Here is a 14,140-nt window from a genome sequence, read left to right on the forward strand (position 1 = left end):
AAAGAGGCCAGCCTGACTGTGACAGGGGAAGCATGTGAGTGATACTCGTCATGAAGCAGCCGTGGGGTCCTCTTTCTTCCTGGGGTTCCAGACATGGCTCCCCACATAGTGGGTGGAAAGTACCTCATGGGTTGCATGCACTGAAAGATTCCACATGTCAAGTATATCTGGGGGTGGGGAACAGGGAGCATCCCATGCTGGGGGGGATCTTGGACCAGTTCTCTATACTCTTTCAGGGGTCAGAGCATTTTCCTCAGTCATCCAGGGCTAGCCATTTGGCTTCTGGGTATTTTTTTTTTTTTTTTTTTTTGCTTTTTTTTTGAGCCAGCCTTCCTTCAGAAGCCAGAGCTGCCCTGTAGTGTTCCCCGGCCACAGCAAGGACCCATGGGCTGCAGGACAGTCGACGCAGTCACACGCAAGGAATCACTCATTTGTATCTCATTTTCGAGTTATTATCGAGCTGCTGGTTGAGAGAGTATTTTGACAGCAGCTGTCAGCAAGGTGCAAGCGGCTGCCATCGCCTGCGATTGGCTGAAGACACCTATGGCAGTGCGCTGAATAATGCCCCAGCCCCCCTCCCCCCTACCACCACCACCAGGAGAAGCAGGGAGGAGGAAGAGCAAACATCGCAGAGGAGGGAAAATGCAGACTTCATTAACATGTTTCTGACTCCCACTAGAAACAGCGGCCAAAAAGGCCCCGATTGTATCTCATGTTTTATTTAATTTATTGTATTTGAGGTTTGGGGCAATGAGGGAGGTAGATGAGAGAGGCCCCTTCCAAACAACCATTTAGGCTTGTCAGAGCTCATTGATTGAATTAGCGAGGTTTCCACTCCTTGCTTCCAACTGCCAGGGCTATAAAGCCAGTCAAACCAGGGGTGACCAGAAGCCCTGCATCTGGGAGCCAGGGAGCCTGAGAAGGAGGTACCCATGGTGAGGGAGGCCCATCAGTCCACCAAACAACCTGGGAAGGAGATGATCATGGAGAATGGAGAGGGAGCCCCGCTGGTCCGCCAAACAGCCTGCTCATCTTCCCTCTCTGCTTAATTGAAGCTCGGTAGAATGTGTGCACTCTCCTATCTCTCACAGGCCTTCCTTTCTCCCTCCATGGTAGGAATCACATCCTGCGCTTTTCTTTCCAAGCTCTGTGCACCCAGACAGGGGAATAAATAACGCTTCGCATTCTCTGCCTTTTACCCGAGCAGTTGAAAATTCCCTGTTTGTTTGGTCGTTGGGTTTGTTTTGTTTATAGGCTTGGAAAAAAAGTCAGCAGCAGAAGGCAGATGTGGTGATGGGGAGGCAGGCACGCTCCGCCTTGCATTGAGGACCCGTGGGGGCCGTGCTCCAGGCAGAACGCTGTAAAAGAATGTAATCTCAGCGAGCCAGACGATAGGACCATGTGTCGTCCTTTTTCCTTCCTTAAAACCCCCAGCTCCTTTCAGACTTCCCCTGTGAGGGCCAAGCCTCCCTCCCTCTAGGTTTCACCTTCTGCAATTGGGCCTGGTGCTGGCTTTTCCTTGACTGTCAATACCACAGAATAGAGAGAGGTGGCCTCAGAATGTGACATTTAGCAGCGTCCAGAGGCATTGGTGTTGTCTTGCCTGGGAAGGAACTACTTGTACTAGTGTTCAGTAGAAGCCAGAGAACTGTGTGAATCCTCCAGGGTGTGGGACACGTGGGGTTAGAGGCTGGTGTGGGATTTGCTGGGGAACAGCAATGGATTAATAGAGGTGGGATTGGCATGGAGAGACAACTTGTCCTGAGCCCAGAATTCTGCATGAGTGGGTGCCCACTACTTGCCAGTAGTGTTGATAGTCATTATGACAGCCCAGACCAACCCCATGGATGCCTTTAGGCCCTCTGAAACCTGTCTTTCGGTTATTTTCTCTCTATTGCTGGTGCCAAGTTTGCCTCAGCTTTATAGATGGGAAGACAAGAACACAATGTGATATCCCAAGCCTGCAGCTAAAATCAGGCCCAGTAAGTCCTCACTGGGGTGGGGGGGGGGGATGGAGGGGATGGAAAAGAGCTAGACAAAGATGTAATACTGAGAAGGAAGCCATTGTGGAAGCCATTGTGCCTGGGAGGAACCTAAGTCCATGGGGATGGTGATAAGCCTATTTGAAGCCTTGAACCTTAGACTCAGCAATCATGGAGATGTGACCTAAACCAGATTATAACCATGAGATCTTGTCTCAAAATAAATGACTAAATAAATAAAGCCAACAAGCCAGTCCTAACAGCACAGGCCCGTTAGCCCAGCTACTTGAAAGGCTGAGGCAGGGGGATCCCAAGTTCAAGGCCTGCCTGCAAAGCCTTGGTAGACACTGTCTCAGAATGTAAAAAGCTGTGGTACAGTGTAGAACACAACTGTGAGGCTCTAGGTCCACCCTGGGTACCCCTAAAAATAAAGTCAGGATTGAAAACCCAGACTAGATTTGGGCTGAAAAATACAAAGTGTGGCAAAGCAGAATCAAAGACTCTTTGATGAGCTGTTGCTTCTTAGGAATTGTGTTCTGTCACTAAACAGATGGGCTGCCCAATGTCATTCCAAAGTCTATTTTTAAATTATTGAGTTTTTAAAATTAGGAACCAAGTTCAGTCTAAAAAGGTCACTTTCTGCCCATACGTCAGCTCCTTCCCTCCCTTCCTCCTTCTGTCCACCTCCATGTATCATACACAGAGTCATATCGTATCCCACCTCTACATATCATACACAGAGTCATATCGTATCCCACCTCTACATATCATACACACAGAGTCATATCATATCCCACCTCTACATATCATACACACAGAGTCATATCATATCCCACCTCTACATATCATACACACAGAGTCATATCATATCCCACCTCTACATATCATACACATAGAGTCATATCGTATCCCACCTCTACATATCATACACACAGAGTCATATCATATCCCACCTCTACATATCATACACACAGAGTCATATCATATCCCACCTCTACATATCATACACATAGAGTCATATCGTATCCCACCTCTACATATCATACACACAGAGTCATATCATATCCCACCTCTACATATCATACACACAGAGTCATATCATATCCCACCTCTACATATCATACACACAGTCATATCGTATCCCACCTCTACATATCATACACAGAGTCATATCATATCCCACCTCTACATATCATACACACAGTCATATCGTATCCCACCTCTACATATCATACACACAGTCATATCGTATCCCACCTCTACATATCATACACACAGTCATATCGTATCCCACCTCTACATATCATACACAGAGTCATATCATAGCCCACCTCTACATATCATACACAGAGTCATATCATATCCCACCTCTACATATCATACACAGAGTCATATCATATCCCACCTCTACATATCATACACAGAGTCATATCATATCCCACCTCTACATATCATACACAGAGTCATATCATAGCCCACCTCTACATATCATACACACAGAGTCATATCGTATCCCACCTCTACATATCATACACACAGAGTCATATCGTATCCCACCTCTACATATCATACACACAGTCATATCATATCCCACCTCTACATATCATACACACAGTCATATCGTATCCCACCTCTACATATCATACACAGAGTCATATCATATCCCACCTCTACATATCATACACAGAGTCATATCATAGCCCACCTCTACATATCATACACACAGAGTCATATCGTATCCCACCTCTACATATCATACACACAGTCATATCGTATCCCACCTCTACATATCATACACACAGTCATATCGTATCCCACCTCTACATATCATACACACAGAGTCATATCATATCCCACCTCTACATATCATACACAGAGTCATATCATAGCCCACCTCTACATATCATACACACAGAGTCATATCATATCCCACCTCTACATATCATACACAGAGTCATATCATATCCCACCTCTACATATCATACACACAGTCATATCGTATCCCACCTCTACATATCATACACACAGTCATATCATATCCCACCTCTACATATCATACACAGAGTCATATCATATCCCACCTCTACATATCATACACAGAGTCATATCATATCCCACCTCTACATATCATACACACACAGTCATATCATATCCCACCTCTACATATCATACACACAGAGTCATATCATATCCCACCTCTACATATCATACACATAGAGTCTTATCATATCCCACCTCTACATATCATACACATAGAGTCATATCGTATCCCATCTCTACATATCATACACAGAGTCATATCATATCCCACCTCTACATATCATACACATAGAGTCATATCGTATCCCATCTCTACATATCATACACATAGAGTCTTATCATAGCCCACATCATAAGCCCCAGGCACAGCCAAGGGTAACAAGGTTTGTCCAGAGCAGACACTGTCAGGCTTTTTCTGTGAAGGGCAGATGGTGACAATAGTCACAGCTCGAAAGCAATGAGGGCTGGGAGGGAAGGGGTTGTGCCTGTGTGGTAAGTTTCACTGGATGAAGGGATGGGAAGTCTCTTTTTCCTATGGCACACAATGTTCTTGTGAGTTTTGTTTTTTGGGTTTTCTCAATCATTCCCCAGTATAAAAACTGTTCTTTCTGGGGCTGTCTCTGACCACCCTTAATTTATGTGACAGTGGGGACACAGGCAACTTCTGTGTTTTCCTATTGGAACTCAGCCCCTCTCTGCCCATGTCACTGACACCCAGCTGTGACCTCCTGGCCACCAAGTACCAGGATCCCTCCTCCCTGTACTTGGGACTGTCTTCTCTAGATATGCATGTTTACCTCCTTTGTGTAGTTTGATCTCTGCAGTGCTAGACCATCACCTCAGAGGAGCCTTCCTTGGCTTGCCCTGTGTGGCCCAGCCACTCTTGCCCCCTGTTGGCAAGTGTCCTGCAATACTCACCCTGAAGGTGCCCATTTCCTCCCGTAGATGGGCTTCAATGCCCTCAGTTCTACACCAGTGCTTAACACATTATAGGGGTGCATCTTGGGCACCCAAAAATACTTGCTTAAGGATAAACAAGCAGCAAAAAGAAGAGTGCACTGGGGTCCCACTGCCCAAGTCATTGGTGTGAAAGTCAGATCTCGTGAAGTCCTTGATGGTGGCCTGTCAGGTGCCCACCAGGGAAAGAAGTGTCTGCCCTTCATCAAGGGCAAGGGACAATCATTGATGAAAGAAAGCTCAATAAAAGCATTCGTTCCATCCCAGCCCCTAGCACTCACACCTAGTGCCTTACAGAACCTGTCAGTGTCTGCTTAGCACAGGAGAAAGACCTAGTCCCAGCCTTAAGTCATGACTTTGTTTTCTGGTTTTTTTGTTTTGTTTTTAATCTTTAAGGAGACTTGCTCATAAGTGCCTGAGTCTGTCACTGGGTCAAATTATAAAGCTGAAGATGGATTTGAGCACCTGGTGAGGAGGGGCCTGCTTTTTTTTTTTTTTTTGTTATTGTTCAGAAATAGAAAAGTTACAAGAATACCATAAAAATTCATGTTTGGTCTATTCTTGGTTTGTACATATATATGCTAGTTTTTCTGACCCACAGAGGCTGAAGTTCTAATATATGGGGGTGAACTTCATTGTCGTTTCTCCCCTCCAAGCTATTTAAAAGATCTTATAAAAACAAGGTGTTTTTAATGACCATAGTCTGTACATTTATCAAAATGGGGTCATTCCAACACTGCTGCTCTGTAACCTGAATGTAATCAGGGAATTATATCCTGACCCAGTGGAATGCATGTTCCCCCTCATCCTCAGCCTGGGGTTGACTTTAGATCAGGAAGACAGTCTCCTCTTCCTCCTCCTCCATTTCTCACAGCTCAGGCAGTGTGACAGGCACCAGCCACTTGCTCTATGGATGTCCCCTTGATGGAGGGCAGATCCATTTTCAAATCCTACACCAGCCTCTGGGCCAGTGCAGAGTCCCTGTTTTGTAAAGATTTGGGGTGGAAACAGGATCAGATGACTTGGATACCAGCTGTCTCTGACCACAGTTTTGACTTTGGGTGGGTGTGTGCCCTGAACCTCAGCTTCCTCACTCTGAAATGAGCATCATGATGGACTGAACCAACATGACTCTGGACAGCACTGAGCATGTGGCAGGCTCTGTGGATGGAGACTGATGTTGGAAGGCAGCCTGAGGACTGTTCTCTTCCCTGCATCCAATGCTGGGTTCCTTAGGCTTCCACCTCGGCAGCTCCACTGGCTGACTGGTTCTGGCCCTCCCTGCCTGTGCTGGGCAGGGCCCCTCCCTCATCCTCCCACCCATCCTGGCCATCCCACACCCAGGCCTGTGATGCTCAGAACCCCACCTGTATCCTGTCCACATTCTGCTACTGTGAGCTCATTCTGCTGGCCTGGGGCCTCTAGGCAATCTCTGGGGCCAGCATTCTCTGGGGACTATGGACTATCTTTCCCATTATGTCGGTTAACTTTCCTTGGAGCTGAGATCACATACCTGAGAAAAAGTCATTTGTAAAGGAAGGACCTGTTTGCCTGTAAGAAGTTGTAGTTAGTTACAATGGGCTGTGGGGTGACCAGAATGCAAGGCTATAGGCCCACAGCTAGAGCATGTAGAAGCAGAGAAGGGAATTCCAGGGCCCAGCTCATGGGATGGTGCTGCTCACATCCAGAGTGGGTCTTCCCAATTTAGTCAAACCCCTCTGGAGACAGCCTTACAGACTGTCTCCCAGGAGATTCCAAATCCTGCCCATTTAGCAATGAAGATGACCATCACAGGGTGAGCAGGGGACAGCCAAAGGTTCCCACAAACTGTCCCTTTAGGAAAAGGCATTCCTGGCTCTGGATGGGAAGGAACAGACCCAGGGCAAGGAAGACCATAGTCTCCACAGTTTTCTAATTCACCTGTTTCCCTTACACAAAAATGATGAGGAAAGCACCCCCACATATATATATATACCTCTCGGGGTCCTGGTGGAAAACACTCTTTCCAGAGGTGCACCTCCACTGGCTCTGGGAATTTGGATTATTTTTTGGAGGTGGGGATGTGAAGCCACATGACCCCTGTCCTCCCTCCCTCCCCACCAGGTCGTTAAATTATTCCACAGGAGCCAAAGCTCTGAGGCTAAATTACCACAATGCGTATCATGGCAACTGTCCCCATCTCAGCTTCTGCCACTTGTCTCTGCAGCCACAGCTGCAAGAAACTTGCTGAAGAGAAGTCATTATCTGTGGGGGAGGAGGGCAGGACAAGAGCTCCCAGCTCCTTCCTGCCCCCACAAACCCATTAGATCAGCACCCTGTCAGGACAAGCTGTGTGTGTGTCAAGTTGGGCAGAGGGGTGGGGCCTTTACAGTATATGGGATGCTCGTGCTCATCTAGATCGCCAAATGCTCACTGGTGCCTACAGACTGAGTGACATTTGTGATGTTCACAGCTGTCATGTTTTTATGAACGAGGTGGAAGGAGGGGCCTAATCTTTCCTGATTTTTACCTGTATTTGTTTCTTGAGCAGCTGAGCATGTGGTAGGGCTGTGGGGACCTCAGGGGGACAGTGAGACCCTGTGGTCACAGAGCTGGCATGCAGATGGGGTGCTAGACAGTAGATCAGGTACAGTCAAAAATAGCTGGGGAATGCAGGCCCCTGACCAGGTGATGCCTCTGTGTGTGGCTTGGTGGACAGGTGAAGCCTCCCTGAAAGAGAGTGGTTTTGCCTTACACTTGCAAAGACTAGGCTGGCAGAATGCCAGGTGCCCTAGCACAAGTGGCTCTGGCCCAGATCCTGTGACCCCAGAGAACCTGGAGCCACTTGAAAAATGTTCCCCATGGCACTAAATCTGACTGGAGCCAGAGAATGAGCCATCTGTCTTTCTGTCTATTGAGATCTCTGCTATGAGTTTGTTCATATTGCTTTTAAAATACAAATAACTCTTCTTGGTCTTGGTGATTCTGGAGATGGGCTCAGAGCCCCCAAGTGCCAGACAAACTCTGCTGTAGAGCCTCACCCCTCAGCCCCTTACTGGGGGATTCTAGACAAAACTCTACCACTAAGCCATGCCCCTGGCTCCCCTTCAACTTTGTGGGGGGTTTGTTTGTTGCTTTTTTGTTGTGGTGGTGTTTTTTTGTCTTATTTCATTTGTAAGCTCTCCAGTACCTGGCTCTTTTATTTTCACAATTTGCATAACTTGATGGTCCACATGGAGAGTGGTCCTAAACCACTGTGCCTACCTTCCATCCTTGTGTCTGTACATGTTGGGGAATACGGAGCCCCCTCCCCTTGCTTCTGGTAGAGTAGAGCAGAGCTGGGCTGGGGTCCATGGGGACCATGCTGGTTTAGCCCTCTCAGCCGTGCACCGGGAAACAGTCTCATTAAGGCCCCTCAGGTGAATCTGGGAGGCAAGGTTGGGAGGCCTAATGAGGCTTGCTGCAAACCTCCCTAATTACAGGTTGACTGGGTCTTCTCTGGCCTCTCAGGCCTCATAAGTACCTGATTAAGGAAAACAAATGACACTAGGAAGGAGGAGACAGAGACGCTTGGGCCTCGGGGAGACCCGTCTGTGCCACACCTGCGGGTGAAACAGGGTGCCAGGCTGTCATGAGGACCCAGTAAAGTTGAGAGTGGTGGGTCATGTAATCCCTGTCACATGCACGGAGTCTCCGAGGCTCAAAGCAGCTGCAGATGACACATTGGAATGTCCCTAGAAGGTCAGATGTGGCCTGTGGGCCACAGCTTGCTGGTCCTGTATGAAAGAGCCAACCAGCTTTCACCTCTTTCCCGATCATTTAAAATGAGAGTCACTGTCTAGACACAGGACAGTAGAGACAGAGCTGCTTCTGCTCTGCCTTCCCTGTGCCTCCTGAGGCCCTGGCCACCTGCCTGGCACCCAGTGGGTGCTTCCAAGACTCTCCTCCCCAGGGTGCCACTGTCCCAACCAGCCTTTGTGGCCTAATGGCCTCTGTCGTCCAGCCACAGGTATGCAGGTCCAGTGAAGTCACTAGTAGGCTCCACACAGACAATCAGCCTCAGGTTTCACTCCAACCATGAGGGGAGTGCCATGGGGCTCTGGTCAGGCTCATGCTAATACGTCATAGGCCAGACCTGATCACATGGTTCATCTGACTTCTATAGAACCTCAGGGATGGAGGACTTGAGACACAAGAAGAGCAGATCTGATCCTTAGTATATCATGAAGCTGTGTGTGTGTGTGTGTGTGTGTGTGTGTGTGTGTGTGTGTGTGTGTGTGTGTGCGCGCGCGCGCGCGTCACCCTCAGGAGTGGTCCTCCTTTTCCACCATGGGTTCCAGCAATTGAACTTGGCTTGCACAGCAAGCACTCTTACCCCCTGAGCCATCTCACCAGCCCCAGCCTCCAGGCCCTGAGCTGGAGAGGTGAGGCAGGTGGGGGAAGGAGTGCCTGGACTGTCACTGTGTGTAGGTACACATTGTGTAGGTAGGTGGGATAAGTACCTCCTCCTTCCTTCTTTTGCGAAGTGGCTTCTGGTCTCTCCCCATTCATTACCTCAGTACCTGCCACTAGTTTGGAGAACACAGCCTTTGAGAATTGTGTTGTTTTGTTTTGTTTGAGATGGTCTCACTAAGTATCCCAGGTTTGCCTCAAACTTAGCAGTCCTGCCTCGGCCTCCCACATGCTAGGACTGTAGGCATGGGACACCATCCCTAGCTAGGAAGAGCTGTTCATTCAGCCATTCGTTCATTTATTCATCCACTTCTACTTTGCCATCTGTTCACTGTGGGCCAGCACACATCAGATAGATTATTGCATTTAACAGTTAACATAGATGGGAGTCCAGGCCAGAGTAGAGGTGGGGAAACTCTTGTGTAGAGGCAGCCCCGCCCCCTGCCCTCCACCTAGGCCCCTACCCCAACCCCTCCTAGTTTGGACAGACTCTCCTGAGCCTGGATTGAAAGCTGCTGTCAAAGTAGCCACTCTCCATGGGAGTCACCGACACCACATCTGGTCTAGACAGAACTTCTGTTTCACAGGGGACTCCAATACAGCCTGAGAAACCAAGTTTGGTTTTAATTATCTTCCATCATGCCCCATGAGGGTGGGGAAAGCATTGATTATGTCCCCCTAGCAACACCCCCACTCCCACCCCATGGCGCATGTCACCACAGACACACCAGCAGAATCTAGTCCCCAGCTGTGCCTTGGGAAAAGCTGTGGCCACACTTTGCATTCTTCCAAATGGAGTGGAGATGTAGGGGGTAAGGCCCACACCCACCGCCCAGCCTGCTCCCGTGCCATTCCACAGTCATGGCTTCCTTGCCACCTCTGTGAAGAGTGCTGTTAGCACTAATGGCCACAGGGCTCTCCCCCTTCTCCACCGATCCCCCTCCTCACTTCGGCCACAGCACCCTGAGTTTTCCCACTCTAAATCCTACCTGGCCTTAGTTGGATTTTTTTTAAGTCATTGCCTCCTTTAGCAATGGACCCACCTTCTGGAAGACAGCTCTCAGTGGTCCTGAGATTTGTCCCAATCCCTTGGTTCTCAGCCACTGATAGACCACGCAGATGCCTTATGTAATTGAATGGAGTCCTGTATTGGTTTGTTTCGCCCCAAACAAATGGTGCAGCTTGCAGATTCATCTCCCTTTCCCCTCTCCTCTCAGAACTCACTAGCCATCATGGCTGCAGTTGTTTATTATTGTTTTCTTTCGCAGACTTTTAAAAATAACAGTTGTCCCAGGCTAGGCGTGCTGCCCTCCCCTCTGTGCTGGCAGGCACGGTGGCATGAATCACTGCTGCTCCCCCGCCCACCATCTCCCTCACCCCTGGGAAGCCTCTGAGGCCTGCCTTCCAGCTTGCTCTCCAAACATTGCCTCTGTCAGCTTCTGCAAGGCATCTCCTCCCCAGCCTTGCACTTAGCTGTCTCAGATGCTGAAGCAACACACTACAGGCTATTGGTCTGGAAAGGTGGCCACCTCCCGGCCATCAACCTGGAATCCCCAGGACTTCCTAAGGCTTCCTTACAATCCTGAGCTGAGCTGAGCTGGGTGGGTTCTGGGTCTTCTAGTACCATGGGGATAGGAGTTCTGGGTCTTGCAGTGCCTTTGGAGTGGGGGTTCTGGGGCCTTCCAGTGCCCTTGGGGTGGGGGTTCTAGGGTCTTCCAGTGCCATTGGGATGGGGGTTCTGGGGCCTTCCAGTGCCATTGGGGTGGGGGTTCTAGGGTCTTCCAGTGCCAGAGCTGTCCCCCAGAGCTGTTCGCTCACAGCCTCTTCACTTTCTCCTTCGTTTGCCTGCTGGCTTCCCAGGGTCTAGAGGCCCCAGCTAGACCCTCAGGAGCTATTCAAGGGCAGAATGTGGCAACTATGTCTAGAGTTGGGGGGGATAGTTTGGTGAAGCAAAGTGGGAAGTCAGAGACTTCACAGCAAGATCCCAGGGCAGTGTCATTATGGCTACCCCAGAGGGTCACTCTGGCCCTAAAGGGAGGGGCTAACTCCCCTGTTAGGGACCTGGTCATGATGGGGGGAAGGGGAAGGACACAAAATAGAGAAACCCAGGAAAGCCAAACATATGTAATGTGTGGCTTACTCAGCGGTCGGCACATGTCTTCCTCAGAAGGTGCCAATGCCATTGCCATTGGCACCGTCCAGGCATCAGCAGGGAGGCACAGCATAAGTGAATAGAAGGGAGGCTTCCTAGAGTGTACTCAGAGAACATGGAGGAAGAGAACTGGTCTAGATGGCCAGCAGATACCAGCCCCTTGCATATGTTCATGGAGGCCACCCTGGGGTGGTAGCCCACCCTGCACTTTGCTCCCTTAGGTGCCTATCAACCAGGGTTAAAGGTCATATGTTTGCTCAGAAAGTCTCCAGCTAGATAGGACACTGTCTGGCCCAGGGCTCAGCACTTGTGCTAAGAGCAGGCATGCCCAGCCCAGCTTGTCCCTCAAGGCTCTGGAGGAGGAGAGGTTTCCTCTGAAGTGCCTGCCGCCCTCTGCGATTCTGAAAATCTCAGCCTTTGGTAGAGACTGTCCTGAACTCCACCCTCTGTCCTTCCCTGCATGTCCCTGGAACTTCCAGGTTATCCAGCACAGGGGAACCACCGCTCCTGTGCCACAAAGCCCCTCGATGCCATGTTTTGCCAGTATTTTAATAAAGTTTTATCAGCAGTCACCCATGTCTGTACACTTACAGTCCTGGCTGCTTTCCAGGTACAGGGAGAGCTGAGTAGTCACAACGCCAAAGCCAGTTACAATCTGACCTTTATAGAAAATGTGTGTGCACCCCACTGTAACGATGGCTGCCAGCTGTCACTTCCTAAAGCCGTTTGGAATCTGCTGCTGTGAACCCTGTGCCCTTGTCAGCCACTCTGGGAAAGGAAGGAGGGGAGGAAGGGTCTGACTGGGCTCTGTCCCTCCTCCTGGAGTCCCTGGGTTCTACATGAAGGAAGGCTGTCATACTGTGCAGCTGTGGAGTCAGACCACAGTGACAGCTAGTAACTGCCCTTCCCTCTTGGCCTGGCTCACAGTCATTTTGAGTGTTCCCTAGAGGTTCTCCTTCCCTATACCACACGGGCAGCGGGGAGCTTCCTGCTACCACAAGAGTATTTCCTAGAGACAATGTCAGGAAGCCATAGAGGCCTTTCTGAGTCTTGGGGTACATCACTTTGTACCCCTGCAGAAAAGGCAGCACCGGGTAGCCACACACCTCCTTCGGGCTCTTCCTCACTGTCCCAGGCTCCTGTCAGGTGTTGGATAATAGAGGTGGCCTGCCTGTCACTCAGTGGGGCATCTTCCACCTGCCCAGGAAGACCTACCTCTCTCCTTTTCCCTTCCCATCCTCCTGGCTACCATCCATGGTCAGGATCCAGTTTGCTGGAAGGTTCTTTGCTCTTAATGTGCGACATTAGGTAGGCGGTAAGACTCGTTCAGAGAACAGTGTAGGCCTGTGTGAAGCAGCTTCATGGTGGTGTGGTTGGTGATGTGCAGCCATCATTATGTTTTGAGTGTCAGAGCGGTTTGTGTGTGAGGGATGGACCAGAAAGTGGAGTGGCCAGCCTAAGCACACTGCAACCTGGTGCGAGCAGGTGTGAACAGGTAGGACCATGCATGAACAGTCTTAACTGGGTATGACTCAGTGCCAGCAGGTATGGTGGCTGCACCCTAGCTGTGGTGAGCCAGTCGGAGCAACTGTGGGCCAGTAAAGGACTGTCTTCCTGTTCACTTCCCTGGGTTCGCCTTGTAGGTCCCAGCCCCTGCTCACCCCATCTTCCCTGTTCCACCCCCCCACCATGGCTCACAGAGAAGCATGGAGACCCCACTCATAATGAAGACCCTGGGACAATTTAGTGCGAGCTGGAGATTCTGAACTCAGCAGTGGTGTATCCTGGGGCCTGGCATTCATCCTTGGGGTCATTCTATAAGAGCAGGATGAGAGATGGCAGAGCAGCATAGAGCAGGTCTTACACAGCCATAAACACATCCGGCATGCCTGGACCTCTGAGGTGTCCTGGAGTTGGGGTAGAAATACCAGAAAAAAAAAAAAAAAAAAAAAAAAAAAACTGAAACCGAAAACAAACCCTTGCTGATTTCATCCAGTAAGAAAGGGCCACGTCTTTTTTTTTTCCTCTCTCTCTCCCTGTCTCTTTAAACGTCTGTCCTCCCTTTCTGTCCCTTTCTGTCTTGAGGATAATGACAACAGAGGGTGTTGAACTGGCTCTGGGCATCCACCTCTGGCCGCTGCATGCTTGTAACGATTTCATTAACCTAAATTATCCACTTTATTTTCTCGTAATGGGATTAGCTGTTCTCCAGGCAGTTGAAGAACAGAGGGGAGAGGGCTGGTGTGTTCCATTACTGCACCAGGTGGAGGGCAGGACTGGTTGAATGTGCACCCTGGGCCAGAGAGGGCTGCTTTCCATCCCTCTGACTGCAAGGGACCTGTTCTCCAGATGGACTCATCTGGCCCAGGAAAAGCAGAGGTGCTGGGCCACATTCATGGTGACACTTGTTCACAGCATCTTTTAACATTGGTGAGACACATGTCAAGATGGAGACCTGCCTGTTTGAGCATGTGAGGAGTGACTAAGCCCCTCCTGCTGTCCCCACTCTATTGGGCACATGTGGTCCCCAAGGAGGCCTCACTTGCTTGGTGCCAGCACAGATGTGGGTGGCAGTAAC

The 14,140-nt window shown here is 49.7% G+C and overlaps 1 protein-coding gene across 1 annotated transcript in view; it reads left to right on the forward strand.

The window, feature by feature from the left end:
* Rbm19 (RNA binding motif protein 19) overlaps positions 1–14,140 on the forward strand; it is a 94,910-nt gene that overhangs the window by 48,351 nt on the left and 32,419 nt on the right. The window lies entirely within an intron of this gene.

The sequence above is a fragment of the Cricetulus griseus genome, chromosome 4 (genome assembly GCF_003668045.3).
Source record: "Cricetulus griseus strain 17A/GY chromosome 4, alternate assembly CriGri-PICRH-1.0, whole genome shotgun sequence".
Classification (NCBI taxonomy): domain Eukaryota; kingdom Metazoa; phylum Chordata; class Mammalia; order Rodentia; family Cricetidae; genus Cricetulus; species Cricetulus griseus.